Source organism: Malaclemys terrapin, chromosome 3, assembly GCF_027887155.1.
Source record: "Malaclemys terrapin pileata isolate rMalTer1 chromosome 3, rMalTer1.hap1, whole genome shotgun sequence".
NCBI lineage: Eukaryota > Metazoa > Chordata > Testudines > Emydidae > Malaclemys > Malaclemys terrapin.
Genome location: NC_071507.1, coordinates 183940215 through 183946214, shown reverse-complemented (window position 1 = coordinate 183946214; position 6000 = coordinate 183940215).

Below are 6000 nucleotides of genomic sequence, written 5' to 3'. Positions count from 1 at the left end.
ATTCCAGTTGAGGCCTCACCAGTGTTGAGTAGAGCAGGGAAATTAACTCCCATGTCTTACAGATAACACTCCTGTTAATACATTCCGGAATGATATTAGCCTTTTTCGCAACTGCATCACATTGGTGACACGTACTCAATTTATGATCCACTATAACCCCCAGATCCTCTTCAGCAGTACTACCACCTAGCCAGCTAGTCCCCATTTTATAGCTGTGCATTTGATTTTTCCTTCCTCAGTGAAGTACTTGGCAAATTTGTCTTAAATCAACAAGATGAACTTCAGTAAAGATAAGTGCAAATTTGTCAAGGTCATTTTGCATTCTAATGCTGGTCTCCAAACTAGTAGCAACCTGTCCCAACCTGGTGTCATCTGCACATTTTATGAGCATAGTCTCCACTCCATTATTCAAATCATTAATGAAAATATTGACTAGTATCCCACTAGATATGCCCTCACAGCTTGACACCAAACCAGTGATAACTGAACTTTTCAACTGGTTGTGCACCCTGTGTCATAATTCAGGGAAACTGCATCTGTATTTCCTCTTAGGGGTCCAGCAAGAGCATGCACTCTCCAGTTGTTGCCTCTCATGGATGGAGACACTTGTCTCTGTTCCTTCTGACCAGCATATTTTCAGAGTACACAATACTCTTTCTATAGTGTGTTATTTCCCAGCTAGGCAGACTGCCTAAACAGGCCAGCATCTATGCTTTACTTTCTATTCAGAGACAAATAACAGTGTGATTTCCCCAGGTAAGCTTCCACACAACTATTTCTAAGCAAGCACATTTTATTGCTCAGTTAAAAGCAATGCAGAGAAAACATTAAAAAGACTCTGTGGTTTCAAATTCATAACACCCCTTTGCCCAGAACAAGAAGACTCATGAGTAAGAAAATCCCTTGTTTATCCAGTTTTCTTCTTTGAAGAGATTCTGAATAAGCAATCAGCAAGACAATGGGTCTCTGCTCAAAGTGCAGGTTGGTTTCAAGGTGGACAATTTGCATTCCTGTCACACCCAAGTAATCTTTTGAAGTTCCTAATATCTCATGGAGATTGCATTACTCCTGCCTTCCTCACAAAGAAGTTCTATACAATCCCACAACAATACACAAACATTTGCATTTTCAATACAGTGGAGTTCCCCAATACTTAAATTTAATTCAATGAGTTTATCTTAATTCCATAAGGTTTGTCCATATTATTGTCATTTGTCACACCCTCCTTATTAATTTTATTTAGACCACATGTCCCTAATTTGCTTGTGAGAATTTCACGTGGTACTATGTCAAAAGCTTTACTAAAATCAAAGTAAAGCTTTGGGGGGAGGGATAGCTCAGTGGTTTGAGCATTGGCCTGCTAAACCCAGGGTTGTGAGTTCAATCCATGAGGGGGCCATTTAAGGATCTGGGGCAAAAATCTGTCTGGGGATTGCTCCTGCTTTGAGCAGGGGGTTGGATTAGATGACCTCCTGAGGTCCCTTCCAACTCTGATATTCTATGAATCAAGATATATCATGTCTACTGCTTCCCCCCACTCACTAAACCAGTAACCCTGTGAAAGAAGGAAATTAGGTTGGTTTGGCATGATTTGTTTTTGACAGTTCTGTGTTGACTATTACTTATAACCCTATTATTGTAGGTGCTTACAAACTGATTGTTTAATAATTTTTTTCCAGGATCTTTCCAGGTATTGAAGTTAGGTGAAGTGGACTATAATTCCCCATGTTCTCTTTGTTCCCCTTTTTAAAGATAGTGTAGTGAGGCCTTATTGGAAAAACCTGGGAGGTTCTAAAGGCCCATCCCCCAGCCTAGTGGGAGGGACCACTGGACCCAGGAACCAACTAATTGCGTGGGACAACTAATGAAAAAACGGAGTGGAGTGACGGTCAAAGGTTCAAAATAAGGGAGCCAGATGGGTGGTGGTCGCGCCAGACGTCCACCAGGGAGTGATTGTCCATGATCTCCCTGAGGACGCCCGCGGCAGCCTGGGAAGTCTCAAGTCCTGAGCGATCCCGGTCCTCGAGGGTGGTGTTGAAGTCCCCGCCTAGGACCTGGCACTTGTAAAAACGCCGGTAAAAATGCACTCGTTCCGGGCCCGTGTTCAGGGCATAAACGTTGATGAGGTTTAAGAGCAGCCCCTCCACACAGGCCCGGACGTGCAGCAGGCGGCCCGGCACGACCTCAGCGACCCCCAGCAGTAGCTCGGGGGAGAACAGGGTGGCCACCACAGCCGAATGGGTGCTGAGGTGGCTGAAATAGACCCCGTCCCCCCACTCCAGCTGCCAGCTAGCCTCGATGGCTGAAGCTGTGGGGTCTCCTGCAGGAAGATCACAGAGTACCCCCGTCCCGAAGGAAGGAGAGCACCTGACTCCTGCGGAGACCCACCCTACAACCCCGGGTGTTTAACAATGCAAAGATGGTAACTGTCATAGCGAGGGCTGAGGTGAATCCTCACGGGCAGGGTGATCAACGGCCTCTAGCGGGCCCCGCAAGAGCCAGGTCTCGACCCCAAAGGTCAGGAGGGAGTCACGGAACTTGCGGGCCCACCAGTAGGCCACAATGTCCTGCCTCCCGGTCCCTCTCCCCTCCCCCAAAAGAGCCTTCACGGCCCAGAGGATACGATGAAAGTCCCCCCAGCGCTGAATGGTGAGCTGCACCTTGCCTTGTAAGCCGCGAGTGTCCATCAGGAACAGGCGCAGCTCATCCCTGAGCACGGGGGGATGCGGCAGCCAATCCCCTGCCGTCCTTCGGTGGGGCCCCTGAGAGATCCTCGTGGCCCACGGAGACAGGCAAACATGGGGCCGAGCCCCGGCACCACTGCACCGGGCAGCCCGTCCCCATCCCCGGCAAAGGAGGGGGCGGCAGAGGGAATAGTGCAGCCCCTGAAGTAGTGGGAAAGGGAGACACGAAAACCGCCCCCTGAGGGTTGTCCATAGGTAGTGGGAACAAGACAACCCCGGGGGCGGCAATAGAATGGGATGTGGAAGGGAGAGAGACAGGTGATGCGTTGGGGGCAGGGACGGGATCAGGGGTAGGGACCGAGACAGGAATCGGTACTGGGGCTGGGGCAGGAGAGGGGACAGGATCAGAGGCAGGGACTGGAACGGGAACGGGGCCAGAAGTGGACTCTTGATCCACGGCTCCTCTCAGCCAGGGCCAAGGGGGCAGGGGCAGCAGGGACAGGTGATACTGTGGGGCCAGGAATGGGGGAAGGGGCATGATCAGGGGCAGGAACCGGCCGCTCAGCGTCGGCCGTCACCCCAAGGGGCTCGGCGGCCTCTCACGGGGTGGTATCTGCGGCCGGGCTGATGGGCAGGGCCAGGGGCGCCCCGGGGACAAGAGCAGGGGCAGCAGGGTGGAGTGAGGGACAGGGAGCAGGAGGGGGCAGCAGAACTAAGCCACTGCCCAGATCGAGGCCCGCTGGCGGAGGGTCGTCCTCCCCCTGGGTGACTGGGGCCAGACCCAGGGCCTCGATCTGATCAAAGATAGAGGTGTAATCGGTCCCCTTGGCCCCGGCAACCTCCCCGCCAGTCACAGAGGCAACAATTGCCCCGGTATCGGTGGCGGTGGGGGGCTCAGATGGTATAGGGGCCATGGAAACTCCCACCGAAGCATCCACGGGGGGGAGTAAAGGTGGAATAAAGGCTGGCCCACCGGGGCTCCTCACCCTCCACAGGTGGTAAATAGTCCCGCCATTTGGTGTCGGGGCGGGACGCGAGGGTGAGGAAATGCAGTGTGTGGAGCATGAGCGTGTACAGGTTGTCTCTGGGCGCGGTTTGGAACCGGACTAGCTGCAGGGCATGCAGCCAGCTCGGATTATGGGAACGGGGAAACTGGGGGGGCTCGTGGAACAGGGGCCAGATAAAAAGGTCCGGAGGGTCCGGGGTGAGGGGTGGGCGGGGAGCGCCCTCTCACAGGACCTGCCGCAGGAAGATGAGAGAAGGGGGCGACAAGGCAGCGCCCACTTCCTGGAGTACACACAGGGGGGTAGGAAGGGTGGAGAGCCCCATGCACCGGCCGAGTGCACGGGGATCCACCCAGTCCCCCCTGTTGTCGTCCAGGAGGTCTCCGACCCTGGTGGTTTCTGCCAGGACCAACCTCCGGCTCACCGAGGGAGACTCCGCCAGCTGCACATGTAGATCAGGGTTGTGTAGCAGGGGCTCTGCGAGCAGGTCTACGCCCTCAGTGGCCCAATGGACCTGATCGCCAAAAAAAGCTTCCAGGTCTGGAGGAGGTCCTGGTAGAAGACCAGCAGCTCAGAGAGGTCTCGCGGAAGACTTCTCGGGTGAAGAAAAAAGAGCTACCGGTTGTATCGGAGCCCTCGGAGGCAGCGGAGGAAGGCATGCACCAATGTGCTCCACGCCAGACTACCTGTACCATAAAGGAGTCTCTGCAGGGCCTGGAGGCGGAAGACATGGACCTGGCTACAAAGGCAGACCAGACCCTGTCCTCCCTCCTCCAGGGGAAGACTCAGAACCCCTGCAGAGAACCAGTGCAGTCCTGGCCAGAAAAACTCCAGGGCTGTCCTCTGGAGCCTGGCCAGGATCCCCGGGGCCGGGCTCAGGGTGTTGAGCCGGTGCCAGAGCATGGACAGAACTAGCTGGTTCAGCACCAGCGCCCTCCCTCACAAGGAGAGACACCAGAGCAGTCCCGTCCATCTCCGCAGCCAGTCACCCACCCTGGCCTCCAAATCCTGCCAGTTCTCCGGCGGAGAAGGATGCGTGGTGGAAAAGTAAATGCCGAGATAGAGCAGTGGACCCGCGCTCCACTGAATGGCTTGGAGCGCGGTTAGGAGGGAGCTCACCTGCCACCCATCCCCAACCACCAGGCCAGAGCTCTTGACCCAGTTGACCCAGGCGAAGGAGGCCGCCGAGTAAACGGCCTGGCAGGTCTCCACCCGCACCAGGTTGCTCCAGTCCTGGACCACAAGGAGCACATTGTCGGCGTATGCCGACAGGACCAGCCACAGCTCCGGCTCCTGAAGCAGCAACCCCATCATCCTCCGATGGAGGAGACAGAGGAAGGGCTCGATCGCCAGAGCGTAGAGCTGGCCCAAGAGGGGGCACTCCTGCCGTACTCCCTGCCCAAAGCTGACCGGCTCGGTCAGGGTCCAGTTTAGCCTGACCAGACGCTCCGCCTCAGTGTACAGCACCTGGAGAAAGCTCACGAACCGGGGCCCAAAGCCAAATGCCCGCAGAGTGCCCAGGAGATACCCGTGATCCACACTGTTGAATGCCTTCTCCTGGTCCAGGGACAGGAGGGCAAATGACAGACTATCCCTACGCCCCAGCTCCAAGAGGTCCCGGACCAAGTACAAGTTATCAAAGATGGTCTGGCCCGGGACGGTGTAGGTCTGGTCGGGATGGACCATGTCCGCCAGCACAGACCGCAGCCGCAGCGAGATGCTCTTTGCTACGACCTTGTACTCTGTGCTGAGGAGCGAGACGGAACGCCAGTTCCGTAAGTCGCGGAGGTTCCCCTTCTTTGGCAACAAGGCGAGCACGGTTCGCCTGCATGAGAGAGGGGGGACCCCGCTTGTCAAGGAATCGGCCTAGACGGTGACGAGGTCTGGGCCGAGGACGTCCCAGAACACACGGTAAAACTCCACGGTCAGCCCGTCAATGCCCAGAGACTTGTTGGCGGGCATGAGATGGAGGGCTTCTGAGAACTCAGCCAAAGAGAGAGGCAGCTCCAGCTGGTCTCGGTCGATCCAGAGCACCCTGTGGGCTTTGACATCGGTCGGATCTGGGGAGAAAAGACTGGTGTAGAAGGCCCCGGTCCTTCCACACATCTCCTCTGGATCCGTGAGGGGGGCGCCGTCCTCTGCCAGGAGGCAGGTGACATGCTTTTTGGCCCCCCTCTTTTTCTCCAGGGCATAGAAGAAGTGGGAGCCGCAATCCATCTCCCGAAGGAGACGGATGTGGGATTGAAAGAAGGCGCCTCAGGCCCAATGATCCTCCAGGGTCTGGAGCTCCTCCCATTTCTCCCGGTATGCTG